The following is a 16,415-nucleotide window of genomic DNA, read 5'->3' on the forward strand; positions in this document are numbered from 1 at the left end:
GTGAAAAAACTGTCTCCCATGAAGAACCAGTCCCTGGGGCCAAAAAATGTTGGAGACTACTGCCTCAAGGCATAGCAAAGCCACCAGATACAAGAAACCTGGATCTCTGGGTCACCATTTGGAGGAGAACTGCCCAGGAATGCTATCCCACCAAGGACATCTGCACTGAAGCTTGTATAAGAAAGATATTGTTTTATTGTGTTAAGCCACTAAAATGTTGAGATTATTTGCTGGTTAACCAGCCATGCTTGAAATGGATGGTTGGTGGTTTAGTCGCTAACTCATGTCTAACTCTTGTGACCCCATGGACTGTAGCCTGCCAGGCTGCTCTGTCCATAGGATTTCTTGGGCAAGAATCCTGGAGTGGGTTGCCATTTCCTTCTCCAGGGGATCTTCCCACCCCAGGAACTGAATCTGGGTCTCTTGCATTGCAGGCAGAGTCTTAACCAACTGAGCCACAAGGGAAGTCGATACGGATGGGCTTAATAAAATCTTGGGCATAGGTAGATGACACTTCTATCAAAATGATCAGAAGGTAAGAAAACCTTTACCTGATGACCAGGAGGACAGCAAGTAGAGGACTTTACAGGGGAATGGGTCACCCAACTGAGAGTGATGGTTAACTCCATTTCCTAACGTTGGCTGCAAAAATCACCCACTAGGCAGCGGGTGGGCAGTCTCTGAACACTGACTCTACTACTGTTTTTGGGGTCCCACCTGGTTCTATTCTATAACGGCCCTTCTTTTAGGTCCCAAAGACCACCTCCCTGATGATGTTCCTCTGACCCTCCTCCCTCTTCTGCCATTCATTTTGATAGATGTTACCAAATCAGCATCCCACAAAAAGTAAGTCCTTTTGAAGTCCCATCAACTGTTCATGTGGTGAGGGTGAATGCCTATTTTACTCTGTACTATCCAGCACTGCAAACTTTAATTTAAAAAATTTTATCATGGCCAGTCAGTAGTTCAGTTGCTTAGTCGTGTCCAACTCTTTACAACCCCATGAACCGTAGCACACCAGGCCTCCCTGTCCATCACCAACTCCTGGAGTTCACCCAAACCCATGTACATTGAGTCAGTGATGCCATCCAACCATCTCATCCTCTGTCATCCCCTTCTCCACCTGCCTCAATCTTTCCCAGCATCAAGGTCTTTTCAAATGAGTCAGCTCTTCATATCAGGTGGCCAAAGTACTGGAGTTTCAGCTTCAGCATCAGTCCTTCCAATGAATATTCAGGACTGATTTCCTTTAGGATGGACTGGTTGGATCTCCTTGCAGTCCAAGGGACTCTCAAGAGTCTTCTCCAACACCACAGTTCAAAAGCATCAATTCTTCGGCGCTCAGCTTTCTTCACAGTCCAACTCTCACATCCATACATGACCACTGGAAAAACCATAGCCTTGACTAGACAGACCTTTGTTGACAAAGTAATGTCTCTGCTTTTCAATATGCTGTCTAGGTTGGTCATAACTTTCCTTCCAAGGAGTAAGTGTCTCTTAATTTCATGGCTGCAATCACCATCTGCAGTGATTTTGGAAAAAAATGTTTAACATAAATTTTATCATCTTAATGGTTTAAAAATGTTCAGCTCAATGGCATTTAGTGCTTTTGTTGTTGTTGTTAGTTGCTAAGTCATGTCTGACTCTTGTGACCCCCATGGACTGTAGCCTGTCAGGCTCCCATGTCCATGGGATTTCCCAGGCAAGAAGTGCCTTTACATTGTTAAATAACCAGTCTCCAGAACTTTTTCCATCTTGCAGAACTTCAACTCTTTACCTACTAAACAACAACTGCCCCTTTTCCCCTCCCTCCAGCCCCGGGCAACCACCGTTCTGCTCTGTTTCTATCAATTTGACTACTCTAGTTACCTCACAGAATAAGCGGAATCACACAGTATTTGTCCTTCTGTGACTGGTTTATTTCACTCAGCATAATGTCTTCAGAATTCATTCATATCATAGCATATGACAGCCTGCCTTTCTTCTTAAGACTGAAAAAACGTCTCATTATATGTACATACCCCATTTTGCATCTCCTTTCATCACGTGGACTTTTTGGACTACTTCCACTTTTCAGCTATTGTAAATGATGCTGCTATGAACACGGGTGTGCAAACATCTCTTCCAGATCTTGCTTTCAGTTCTTCTGTTTATACAAACCAGGAGTAGAATCTCTAGTTCATACAGTAATTCTACTTTAAATTCTTTGAAGAACCACCACACCATTTTCCATAATGGCTGCATTATTTTTCCTTCCCATCAACAGGGTGTCAGGATTGCAATGCCTCCACATCCTTGCCAACACTTGTTATGGTAACCATCTTAGTGGGTTTAAGGTGACGTCTCACTGTTATTTTGATTTGCATTTCCCTAGTGATTAGTGACACTGAGCATCCTTTCGTATGTTCATTGCTTTACTTTGCTTTAACTTTTTATTTCCATTTTTTTTTTCATTCTATTTGGAGACCAAAGAGGAACTTTCATCCCAATGGTGAGATGTTCCCACTCTCCAGACTTATAAGGACTACCCTAACTTTGCAAACAACCGCTCAAGTCTGTGATGAATTGCCCCTCAGTGGTGGTAGGAAACGTTCACACCCGTGATTGTCACGCTCATCAGACGCAACATTTACACAGCGCTTTGTAGTTTACACCATATCTCACTGGATCATCACAGCAGCTTTGCAGCCTTGTGGGTGCAGAGGGCAGATGAGGAAATTGAGGTTCAGAGATGAGAACAGAAAAATAGAAGGGAATCAGTTCTTTAAAATCATAACCACCAAAACAAAGCACAGCAGACACGGCTGGCTGCCTAGTCAACTAGTCTCCAGGTCCACCCGTGTTGCTGCAAGTTGTTCAATATTTTCACGTGGAGGAATGCCAGCTAAAAATACTCCTGGCCTCTCTGACCATCGTTTACCCTCTCTCTCTTTTGCCAGTGAGTTTGGAGAAAACCTGAATATTCTCCACTCAGCTCCTCCCTCTTCTCTTCTTTCAGACCCTGCGGGGAGGGGCCATTCTGGGCTTTCATCCGCTCTGTGGCAAATGGGGGAAGCCTGAAGGTTTTTTGGAGGGATGTTACAAGTTCTTTTCAGGCAGCAGTATTAGAAAGCTCTCTCTGGCCACATATTTAGAACATTTTTGTTTCTTCAGCTTTTCCTAGTAATAAAGCTGTTGACTTGATCTCCATCTGTCGACTGAATGTATTTTTTCTTTGGTTCTGAACTCAGGAAGGAAGATGATTTTTTTTTTTTTGAAATCTTTATTTCATATTGGAGTATGGCCAACCAGCAATGTTGTGATAGTTTCAGGTGGACAGCAAAGGGACTCAGTCATACATATATACGTGTTTATTCTTCCCCAAACTCCCCTCCCATCCAGGCTGCCACATAACATTGAGCAGAGTTCCACGTGCTATAAAGGAGGACCTTGTTGGTTATTCATTTTAAATGTAGCAGAGTATACATGTCCACTCCAAACTCCCTAACTATCCCTTCCCCTCATTCTTCCCTCTTGTCAACCATAAATTCATTTTCTAAGTCTGTGAGTGAAAGGCATTATTCATTGGACCACTAAACCTTAACCCTAAAGCACAAAATCAAAATTATCAAGTATTTAATTTAATACAAAACTTCACATCATGGCTACTGCTCCTGTTTTATATTTCCTGCTGGATATGGAGGGACAGGTGATGCCTGATGTGATCTGCAGGATGGTTTCCAAAATTAAGAGGGTCAAGGGCCCACAAAGGCCTTTGCTGCTGCAGCTAGGTCGCTTCAGTCATGTCCAAATCTTTGAGACCCTATGGAGCATAGCCCACCAGGCTCCTCTGTCCATGGGATTCTCCAGGCCAGAACACTGGAGTGGGTTGCCATGCCCTCCTCCAGGGGGATGTTCCCAACCCAGGGATCGAACCTGCTTCCCTTCTGTCTCTTGCATTGGCAGGCAGATGCCACTAGCACCACCTGGGAAGCCTACGAAGGCCTTAAAAGAAATTAAGTAAGCACTGAGATGTGACTAAAGTCTCAGATTCAGAACAGACAGGAGATGTGGGTAAGGAGTAGGTAGCAGAGTTGAGATGTATGTATGAAGTAAGAAGTTCTAAAATGATTTGACCTGTTGGATGATTGCAAACCCTGCTGTGTTTTCCTCTAAGAAAATGTTCTAGGTTTCAACCACATGATACTGAGTCAGCTGAGTCTAAAAGTACAGAAAAAAATAGTGTCAAAAGCTACAGCGGCAGTGACGCCAGGACTAGCTGGGGTTAGTCGCTCAGTCGTGTCCAGCTCTTTGCGACCCCGTGGACTGTAGCCCTTTAGGCCCCTCTGACCATGGAATTCTCCAGGCAAGGATACTGGAGTGGGTTGCCATGCCCTTCTCCAGGAAACCTTTCCAACCCAGGGATCAAACCAGGATCTCCTGCATTGCACGCAGATTCTTTACCATCTGAGCCACCTGGGAAGCCCAGTACTAGCTAAGGTGTATGGAATATATGTTACTTCATTTTATTCAGTCTTCACCACAACCCTATGGATTAAGCACTATATTAGCTTTGTTTTACATTTGAGGAAATTGAGGCTTAGAGAAATTAAGTAGTTTGCCCACGGTCACATGGCTGCTGCTGCTACTGCTACTAATTCCCATTCCTGATAAATTTTCTGAGGAAATAATTTGATGGAAGCAAAAAGCAACAGGCATAAAATCTCTACTAGAATGCTTTATATAATTACAACCAGAGGAAGCAACTTACATGTACATCACTAGGGTAATAGTTTAATAAATTATGCTACATCTAATCAATGGAATGCTGCTGCTACTGCTGCTGCTAAGTCATGTCAGTCGTGTCCAACTCTGTGCGACCCCATAGACGGCAGCCCACCAGGCTCCCCTGTCCCTGGGATTCTCCAGGCAAGAGTACTGAAGTGGGTTTCCATTGCCTTCTCCAAGTGGAATGCTAGGAAATAGTAATTCTGGAACTTGTATTAAAAAATGAGCATTAGGAACTCTGCTCAATGTTATGTGGCAGCCTGGATGGGAGAAGGGTGTTGGGGGAGAACGGATACACGTATATGTACGGCTGAGTCCCTTCACAGTTCACTTGAATCTAATCACAACACTGTTAATTGGATATACTCCAATAAAAAGTCTAAAAAAACACTAAAGAAGACAGTGCTAAGGGAACAAAGCAGAAAATCAAACAGTGTGAACGCCACGATGACAAACAGTATAGGGAAAAAAAAAATCTGAGCACATGTAATCAAAACTGAAAAGATGTATCAAAAACAAAAATAACTTTTAATACCAAGTGTAATTGAATCTTTTTTCCAATTCCAAAATTATTTTCAACGTTGCAGAAGCACTACCTGTCAGTAAGAGCAGAACAGAGCTGCGTGGGGCACTGCAGGCGGGCTCGTGCATCAGCCAGTTTGTTGATGGGGAGAAGGGTCCCTGGGAATTCTGGGGAGAGCTTGATGTGGCTCTTCATGAGCCCCCAGCCAACCTGTATGTATTAGCCTGCTTCCAAGTGTCCTTTGAACTTAAGGCAGATGCTGAAATCCTGAGCACAATTTCTCTGTAAGCATCCCACAGGGAAGGACAACTTTGGCCCTGGCTCCAGACAACTAGAATCTCCAAGCTCCACCGGTGGGGAGGTTTTGCAAACTTGCCTAGAGTACTGGTGATATCACCGAAACATGGGTGGAGAAAGGCATGGCGCAGGACGGGAGAGGAGGTGAAGACGTTTACAACCATAACTTTTCTAGAGGAAATGAGATGCAGATGAGTAGAGGGCAGGAAGCAGAGAAACGAATGATGAGGTATTGGATGGTAAGAGACTTTCTTGAATGTTGAAACAGAAAAAGGCAGTCTAGTTACCCAGTTTCCTCAGTCAACAGAGGCCTTTATTGTGATGGAATGAACAAGGGCTTTGACATTAGACCAGGTTCTATCACTGGCTCCACTGCTGTGTGACCAGAGGCAAGTTACTTAACCTCTCTGATCCTCAGGTTCTTTAAGTGGCAATGTCATTCCTACAACACAGAATTCAGTGAGACATTCTGAGGTCTCCCTTGTCCCAGTGCCTACCCTATAACATAGATGGAACTTTCTTGGTCCTCCATCTCTCTCCCTAAGGAGATGGGGACGGAGTAGCATTTTTTGTGCCCCCCACGTTTATCCTACGAGCTAACACCCTGCCATTCTTTCTCCCCAGCAAAGGACCAGAGAAACCCATCCCTGCCTCCTGAGGGGAGAGAGAGGTGTAAAACAGGGATGTCCTGAGGGCTGCACCCCAGAGCCACGCTCTGCTCTGAAGGTGAGTTTCCAGATTGCGTGTGATGAGAATGGAAACACACGAAAGATCTAAATCAGGCAGCCAGGGGCTGACACTCTGTGGGTGGGGAGAGATAAAGGGACAAAACCCAGCTGAGGCACTGGCAGATGGGCAGACCAAAGTGGTGAGAGCAAGGGAGAAGTTTTTTTTTGGTTTTTTGTGTTTTTTTTTTTGAAGAAGAAAATGCTTTTATTAATCATATGAAACTGACATGACATCCCATTAGGCTGAACCAGGATAAATAATGCTGTTATAAAATTTACATTTCTTGCATCCACTTCATATTAGATATCAGGGCTCTAGGTCTTTTGGACAAACTTCAGTAAACCATTTATTTTTTAATAGTGAACAGGAATTAACATAGGTTCTCAAACTGTGCTGAGTTTTAAGACAAGACATAAATGTGGTTGGTAGGAGGGGGAGCCAGTCAAGAGGCAGGAATGAAGGGAGACAAGGGAGAGGATGAACAGTGAGGATGTGAGGAGGGCAGGGGGAGAGTGAAAGGGAAACAAGTCAGAGGAAAAGAGAGCTTGAAAGACAGAGCAAGAGTGAGAAATATGAAACGCAGCTGATAAACTGATAGAATGCTCACCCTCCATGTGCATCCCAGAGATGTCACCCACCTGTGCCCAGCACAGGGGCTCCGTGAATACAGTGTGGAGGGGATCACAGTCCTGGGGAGTGTCTCCACGAGATGAGGCAATGGAAATGCCACTGTTTGTTGATTTGTTGGTGGAGATACATGATCCCCTGTCCTGGGGATCCCCCTCCTCCACAAGGCTAAGCCAGAATAAAGAAAGTTTTCCACCCTGAATAAGGGCAAGCCAGGTCTTGCTAGTGCCAGCCATCACTGATTGGCATGGCCCCATCTGGCCTGGAAAAGGGGAACTGGTTGCTACTGAGAAGTCAGATTCGGTACAACTGGAACAAAAGCCAACCATGTCTTAGGTACAGTCTCTTTCCGGATTTTCCCTCTGGTTTTTCTTGAGTATTCAGAGTTCTCATGCTCTCGTCCACATCCACCTGGCCAAATTGGCCAGGAAGAATGATCTTCTCAATTCATTGACACAGGTCACAAGAGTGACCAATAAGGCTGTAAAAGTTTAGGTGGTAGATGCTGGGGCATCAGCTGGCTGGCACCAGAGGGGCTGCCTGGACCTTCCCCAAGGATGTCACCTGGTGGTCCTGCCTCTTGCTTCTCAGGTTCGATACCCTCACCTGCATCCCTTTCCAGAGGCCACCTGTCTGGACCACTCAGCAGTTATAAGCCTGAGCCAGATCCCCGCCACAGCCCCATCCCACAGACTGGGATGGGGATGGGCAGGTACTCTACTGCAGGCAGAACAGATCACCCAGCATGTGGTAGACTGCCCTCAGGACCAGGCATTTCCTAGATGAGGGGAAGCCACTCTGTATGTTTGTGTGTATATGTGTGTGTTTGTGTGTGTGCACCTTTGAAGACACCAGTTATGTTTAATGCATCTTAATATGTTTTTAAATTAACTTTTATTGGCGTATGATTGCTTTACACTGTTGTGTCAGTTTCTACTGTACAGCAAAGTGAATCAGCTATAGGTATACATATATCCCTTCTTTTTTGGATTTCCTTCCCATTTATGGGACTTCCCTGGTGGCTCAGATGGTAAAGAATCTGCCTGCAATGTGGGAGACCTGGGTTCGAGACCTGGGTTCTATCCCTGGGTTGGGAAGATCCCCTGGCAAAGGAAATGGCAACCCACTCCAGTCTTCTTGCCTGGAGAATTCCATGGACAGAGGAGCCTGGCGGGCTACAGTCCATGGGGTCGCAGAGTCTGACATGACTGAGCAACTAACACTTTCACAAACACTTAGGTCATCACAGAAATATGTTTTTAAAGTATGACTGTTGTTTGATTCCAAAGTAATGTATATATTTTATAATGCATATACAAACATGTAGTGGAGACAATTTTAAACAACTCATAATGTAATAATAGTATTGTGGTTATGTTATTTTAAAGAGCTCTTATTTTTTAGAGTCACATATTGAAATATTTACAGATAAAAAGACATGATGTCTGGGATTTGCTTCAAAATACTCCAGTGGTGAGGAAGGAAGTAGGAAGTGCAGACAGATAAAATGAACCACGAGTTGACAATTGCTGAAGCTGGGTGATTGGTACTTTTCTCACTACCTGTTTATCTATTTTTATAATTGAAATTCTTCATAATTAAAAGTTGTTTTTTTTTTTAAGATTTCCATCTTCCTTTTGTGCCATATATATCCTTCCATTAAACTCTCATTGCCTTATTTGGAAAAAGGTCACCAATAATCTCACCCCATATACTTCTAGTCCTCTTTTAATACAAAGATATACACAGAGAGAAAGTATACTCTTTGGGGATGTGTAACAAATGTGTTGAAAATAAGACCTTATTTATTTGGTAAATATTAATACTTGTACACTGTACTTACTTTTTAATTGAAGTATAGTTGATTTATAATATTATGTTAGTTTCTGGGGTACAGCAAAGTGATTCAGTTACATATGTATATGTATAAACACATTACCTGCTTTATATGTAGTAGTTTGTATCTGCTAATCCCAAACTCCTAATAGATCCCTCCTGCAACCCTTTTCCCCTTTGGTAACCATCAGTTTCTTTTCTCCGTCTGTGGGTCTGTTTCTGTTTTGTAAGTAAGTTCATTTGTGTCATATTTTAGATTCTACATATAAGTGATTATCATATGGTATTTGTATTTCCCTTTCTGACTTAGTTCACTTACTATGATAATCTCTAGGTCCATTCATGTTGCTGCAAATGACATAATTTCATTCTCTTTTATGACCAAGTAGTACTCCATTGTGTGTATATATTTTATAATGCATATACAAACATGTGGTGGAGACAATTTTAAATTGTCCTTCAGAATTCTTTATCCATCTTTATCCATTCATCTTCAGATGGACTTTTAGGTTGCTTCCATGGCCTGGATATTGCAAATAATACTGCTATGAAGATTGGGGTGTGTATATCTTTTTGAATTATAGTTTTCTGCAAATATATGCCCAAAATTGAGACTAGGAACTTTTGATCATATCAGTGTTCTTGCCTGGAGAATCCCAGGGACGGGGGAGCCTGGTGGGCTGCCGTCTATGGGGTCACACAAAGTCGGACACGACTGAAGTGACTTAGCAGTAGCAGTAGCAGTTGACTTTTTGCAACCCCATGGACTGCAGCATGCCAGGCTTCCCCATCCATCACCAACTCCTGGTGCTTGCTCAAACACAGGTCCATCGAGTTGGTGATGCCATCCAACCATCTCGTCCGCTGTTATCCCTTCTCCTTCTGCTGTCAATCTTTCCCAGCATCAGTGTCTTCCAGTGAGTCAGTGCTTCGCATCAGGTGGCCTAAGTATTGGAGCTTCAGCTTCAGCATAAGTCCTTCCAGTGAATATTCAGGACTGATTTCCTTTAGGATGGACTGGTTGGATGTCAAACTGGTTGGACGCCTTGCAGCCCAAAGGACTCTCAAGAGTCTTCTCCAACGCCATGGTTCAAAAGCATCAATTCTTTATCACTCAGCCTTCTTTATGGTCCAACTCTCACATCCATATGTGACTACTGGTAAAACCATAGCTTTGACTAGACAGACCTTTGTCAGCAAAGTAGCATCTCTGCCTTTTAATATGCTGTCTAGGTTGGTCATAGCTTTTCTTCCAAGGAGCTAGCATCTTTTAATTTCATGGCTGCAGTCACCATCTGCAGTGATTTGGGAACCCCCCAAAATAAAGTCTCTCACTGTTTCCATTGTTTCCCCATCTATTTGCCATGAAGTGATGGGACCGGATGCTATAATCTTAGTTTTCTGAAGGTTGAGTTTTAAGCCAGCCTTTTCACTCTCCCCTTTCACTTTCATCAAGAGGTTCTTTAGTTCCTCTTTGCTTTCTGGCACAAGGGTGGTGTCATCTGCATATCTGAAGTTATTGCTATATCTCCCAGCAATCTTGATTCCAGCTTGTGCTTCATACAGACCAGCATTTCTCATGATGTACTCTGCATATAAGTTAAATAAGCAACGTGACACTATACAGCCTTGACATACTGCTTTCCCAATTTGGAACCAGTCTGTTGTCCCATGTCCAGTTCTAACTGTTGCTTCTTGACATGCATACAGATTTCTTAGGAGGCAGGTAAGGTGGTCTAGTATTCCCATCTCTTTAAGAATTTTCTAGTTTGTTGTGGTCCACACAGTCAAAGGTTTTAACATAGTAAATAAAATAAAAGTAGATGTTTTTCTGGAATTTTCTTGCTTTTTCCATGATCAAACGGATGTTGACAATTTGATCTCTGGTTTCTCTACCTTTTCTAAATCCAGCTTGAACATCAGGAAGTCCTTGGCTTACATACTGTTGAAGCCTAGCTTGGAGAATTTTGAGCATTACTTTACTAGCGTGTGAGATGAGTGCAATTGTGCGGTAGTTTGAGCATTCTTTGGCATTGCCTTTCTTTGGGATTGGAATGAAAACTGACCTTTTCCAGTCCTGTGGCCACTGCTGAGTTTTCCAAATTTGCTGGTATATTGAGTGCAGTACTTTCACAGCATCATCTTTTAGGATTTGAAATAGCTCAGCTGGAATTCTATCATCTCCACTAGCTTTGTTCATAGTGATTCTTCCAAAGGCCCATTTGACTTTGCACTCCAGGATGCCTGGCTCTAGGTGAGTGATCACACCACTGTGGATATCTGGGTCTTTAACATTTTTTTTGTATGGTTCTTCTGTGTATTCTTGCCATCTCTTCTTAATATCTTCTGCTTCTGTTAGGTCTATACCATTTTTGTCCTTTATTGTGCCCATCTTTGCATGATATGTTCCCTTGGTATGTCTAATTGGGCATATGGTGATTCTATTTTTACCTTTTGATGAGCTTCCATACTGTTTATCATGGTGACTGCACAAATTTACATTTCTACCAACAGTGTAGGAGGGTTCCCTTTTTTCCACACTCCCCAGAAATCGATGACCATTCTGAAAGTGTGAGATGGTACCTCATTGTAGTTTTGATTTGCATTTCCCTTTACCAACAGAGGTCTGTCTAGACAAGGCTATGGTTTTTCCTGTGGTCATGTATGGATGTGAGAGTTGGACTGTGAAGAAGGCTGAGTGCCGAAGAATTGATGCTTTTGCACTGTGGTGTTGGAGAAGACTCTTGAGAGTCCCTTGGACTGCAAGGAAATCCAACCAGTCCATTCTAAAGGAGATCAGCCCTGGGATTTCTTTGGAAGGAATGATGCTGAAGCTGAAACTCCAGTACTTTGGCCACCTCATGCGAAGAGTTGACTCATTGGAAAAGACTCTGATGCTGGGAGGGATTGGGGGCAGGAGGAGAAGGGGACGACAGAGGATGAGATGGCTGGATGGCATCACCAACTCAATGGACGTTGAGTTTGAGTGAACTCCGGGAGTTGGTGATGGACAGGGAGGCCTGGTGTGCTGCAATTCATGGGGTCACAACGAGTCGGACACGACTGAGCAACTGAACTGAACTGAACCCACACTATCCTAATACAACTTAGTATTCCATCCTCATCAGAGATGACAAATACTTATTAGCATTACCTTTGCCCCCTCCTAGAGACTTGATAAATACTATTAACGCATCACTGACCCATTGATCTGTAAGACCTCAGATTCTTTCTCATCACGGTGATTTAAGCCATCATTACTAGTTATTGGAGCAGAAAAAATGAAGGGAAATCCACCAAAAATCATCCTACTACAATCAGCATAAAATCCAAAATTTTTTTTACCATAGCTTGCCAGGTCACATATAAGTTAGAAATTACCTCCCTCTAGAATCTCATTTCCTAACCACTTATTTGTCATTCACTCCACTCCAGCCACACTGGTCTTTCTGTTCCTCAAACACACTGAGAATATTCTCATCTCAAACCTTTATATTTTCTGTGCCTGCTTTTTTGAAAACTTTTTTCTCATATTTTTGCAAGTTTGGGTCGTATGTCACCTCTTCAAGGAGAACTTCCTATTCACCTGTTGAACTTACCTTGCATTCTCCACTCACCTCCTCAATGATAAGAAAATCCAAAAAAAAAAAAAAAAAAAAGAAAGAAAATCCTGTTGTATTTCTAGTCCTGAGCAGTTCCTGGTACATGGAGGTACTTAGTAAACATTTCTGAAAGTAAGGCAGGCAGTTAATTTGCCAACCCCAACATGGACTATAATCTTTTTGATGGGAGAGACTAGGTCTGGTTCATTTTGAGTTTTTCCTCCATGTTTAGTCCATCTAATGCCTCCAGTAGAAATCTCTTAAATTTCCGATTGATTGAGAGTTAGAAGGCTTGCATTTCCCTCCATATCCTGGTGGATTCATATCTGTGCCTTTTTTTCCCTTCCACCTCACATACACACACTTAAGATTCCTGCTCTTTTCTCTCTCCTACCTACCCCCCTCCACTACATCCTCTCCCAACGAAATTAAGCTCGAGTCTCTTTCTCACCCACGTAGTGCCTTCCAAAGAAGCAGCCTCCTGTGGCAGAGGAGCAGCAGCAGGCAATAAGATGGGTTTGGGCCTGACCTCATGTTTCCAAGCTACTTGTTGTTGTTGTTTAGTTGCTAAGTCTTGTCTGACTCTTTTTGCAACCCCTTGGACTGTAACCCGCCAGGCTCCTCAGTCTGTGGGGTTTCCCAGGCAAGAATAGTGGAGTGGATTGCCATTTCCTTCTCCAGGGGATCTTCTTGACCCAGAGATCAAACCTCCATCTCCTGCATTGGCAGGTGGATTCTTTACCCCTGAGCCTCCAGGGAAGCCCCTATTCTCTTTTCTATAGGAGCCTGGCTGAGACTTGGCTGGAGCTTCACTCCTGTGCATTGTAGCCCAGTTTTACCCTTTGGGTGTTTTGAAGAGAAACAGCTGTTATCATCTGCCAGCTGAAATGTTTTGCCTTTGAAATAGACTGTGAGGCATGTTCAGGCAGAAAGGGGCTTTTGGGAGAAGGTCTGGGAAAACAGGACTCAGAAGACCTGCCACTCATTTGGAGTTCTGTGCAACTGTGGGCAACTCATCAGCGATTCTAGAGTCTCTAACAGTGAGAAGAATTCGTTGTACTCTCTCAGGATAATTGGATGATGGGGGTTTTGGTGGGGGGCGGTGTAGGTAAGGCCAGATTATGAAAAGGGCATGGAATTTAGAATCAGAATTTAGAGTCATAAGTCCTGAAGGCCCAATAGGGGGCACATCTCAGCCATTTAAGCCCCTGTTTTGTTATTGTTGTTCAGTTGCTACGTTGTGTCCAACACTTTGCAGCCCCATGGACTGCAGCACACAGGTTTCCTTGCCCTTTACTATCTCCCAGAATTTGCTCAAACTCATGCCCATTGAGGTGGTGATACCATCCAAATATCTCGTCCTCTGTTGTCCCCCTTCTTCTCTTGCCCTCAATCTTTGCCAGCATCAGGGTCTTTTCCAATGAGTCAGTTCTTCCCTCCAGGTGGCCAAAGTATTGGAGCTTGAGCTTTAACATCGGTCCTCCCAAGGAACATTCAGGGTTGATTTCCTTCAGGATTGACCAGTTTGATCAAAAACCCCTGTTTAGTCTTTTGTAAAACAGACAGCTACCCTCCTATATTCATCAAGTATTCTTGGTTGCAACAGAAGCCAGCTAGCACTAACACAAACACAAGAAAGGGGATTTCTGAAAGGATATCAGGACACATCACACAAGTCATGGGTAAGAATGCAGTCAGATGTCAAGAATGGACTAGAACAAGGAAGAAAAAGTGTCAGAACTGAGGTTTTTCTGCCTTTCTCCCAGCTTTTGCCTGCTTCTCCTTTCATTTCTCCATCCACATGGAGGTACGTGGCTACCCTACAGCTTCCAAGTATGTGTTTACAGGTTCAGCCCTACTCCAATCCCAAGTTTCTAGAAGAGAGACCATGACTGGCTCAACTTGCATCAGGTGTCTGGCAACTGATCCAGTCAGTCATGGGCATGGCAGGTAGGGGTCACATAGTAAGATTATGGCTGCCGTGGGAGGCTGCCTTTAAGGGTCTAGATACAACATTGAGAGAAAGAATTGTGACTTGTGAGTTGGGCCAGCAAACCAAAAAGTGTCTTATGAGGAGTATGATCACTGAATAAACCTCCAGGTGCTATAAACAGAGAATGGTGCTTATTTCTAGGAAGGACAGACAGCTATCTCATAATGATATTCTAATGAATGAAGGCATTTGTTGTTGTTCAGTTGCTAAGTTGTATCTGACTCATTGTGACCCCATGGACTGCAGCACACAGGCTCTTCTCTCCTCCACTATCTCCCGGAGTTTGCTCAAATTCATGTACATTGAGTCGGTAATGCTAACTAACCATCTCATCCTCTGCCACCCCTTCTTTTGACTTCAGCCTTTCCCAGCCTCAAGGTCTTTTCCAATGAGTCAGCTCTTTGATTCAGATGCCCAAAGTATTGGAGCTTCAGTTTCAGCAACAGTCCTTCCAGTGAATATTCAGGACTGATTTCCTTTAGGATTGACTGGTTTGATCTTCTTGCTGTCCAAGGGATTCTCAAAATTCTGCTCCAGCACCACAATTCAAAAGCATCAATTCTTCAGCATTCAGTCTTCTTTATGGTTTAACTCTCACATCCATACATGAACACTGGATAAACCATAGCTTTGACTATATGGACCTTTGTTGGCAAAGTGATATCTCTACTTTTTAATATTCTGTCTAGCTTTGTCATAGCTTTGCTTCCAAGGAACATGGAAGGACAATTTAATTTCATGGCAGCAGTCACTGTCCACAGTGATTTTGGAGCCCAAGAAAGTGAAATCTGTCACTGTTTTCACTTTTTCCCATTCTATTTGCCAGTAAGTGATGGGGCCAGTTGCCATGATCTTAGTTTTTTGAATGTTGTATTTTAAGCCAGCTTTTTTACTCTCCTGTTTCACCCTCATCAAGAAGCTCTTTAGTTCCTCTTCACTTTCTGCACAACTGAGGTTGTTGACATTTCTGCTGGCAATCTTGGTTCCAGCTTGTGCTTCATCCAGCCTGGCATTTTGCATGATGTACTCTGCATATAAGTTAAATAGGCAGGGTGACAATATACAGCTTTGATGTACTCCTTTCCCAGTTTTGAACCAGTCTGTTGTTCCATGTCTAGTTCTAACTTGCTTCTTGACCCACTTACTGTTTTCTCAGGAGAGAGAGAAGATCGTCTGGTACTCTTATCTCTTTAAGAATTTTCCACAGTTTGTTGTGATCCACACAGTCAAAGGCTTTAGTGCAATCAATGAAGCAGTGCATGGGTGCTCAGTTGATTCAGTTGTGCCTGACTCTCTGCGACCCCACGGACTGTAGCCCACCAGGCTCCCCTATCCATGGGATTTTCCCAGCAAGAATACTACAGTGGGTTGCCATGCCTTCCTCCAGGGGACCTTCCCGACCCAGGGATCGAACCCAAGTCTCCTGTGGCTCCTCCATTATAGGCGGTAGATGGTTTTTCTGGAACTCCCTTGCTTTCTCCATGATCCAATGAATGTTGGCAATTTGATCTCTGGTTCCTCTGCCCCTTTGAAACCCAGCTTGTACATCTGGAAGTCCTACGCAAATCTAGGATTTTCTAGTAAGTAAGCAAAACTTTAGTTTATGTACTTAAGTTGCCTCATTCTTAAACTATAAGGTTCTACTGCACGCCACAGGGAACTATATTCATTATCCTGTGATGTACTATAATGGAAAAGAAGATGAAAAATGTGTTTATGAATAGCTGAGTCATTTTGCTATACAGCAGAAATTAACCACAATATTGTAAATCCACTATACTTCAATAAAGTTTAAAATTAATAAAATTGTCTCATTCTAAGAGCCTAATTTTCAGTGAGCTGTGAGAATCAATATTCTCTATATTTTACTTTAGTAAACTCCTCTCCAACTCAATGGACATGAGTTTGGGTAAACTCCAGGAGTTGGTGATGGACAGGGAGGCTGGCGTGCTGCGGTTCATGGGGTCGCAAAGAGTCGGACACGACTGAGCGACTGAACTGAACTGAACTGAAACTCCTCTCTACCTCCCCAATTCTCACA

At 43.3% G+C, this 16,415-nt stretch overlaps 1 long non-coding RNA gene across 1 annotated transcript in view; it reads right to left on the reverse strand.

Annotated features, from left to right (window-relative positions):
• The window catches only part of LOC129628342 (uncharacterized), a 33,901-nt gene that overhangs the window by 13,513 nt on the left and 3,973 nt on the right, over nucleotides 1-16,415 (reverse strand). The window lies entirely within an intron of this gene.

This window comes from Bubalus kerabau, chromosome 15 (genome assembly GCF_029407905.1).
Source record: "Bubalus kerabau isolate K-KA32 ecotype Philippines breed swamp buffalo chromosome 15, PCC_UOA_SB_1v2, whole genome shotgun sequence".
In the NCBI taxonomy this organism is placed as follows: Eukaryota; Metazoa; Chordata; class Mammalia; order Artiodactyla; family Bovidae; genus Bubalus; species Bubalus kerabau.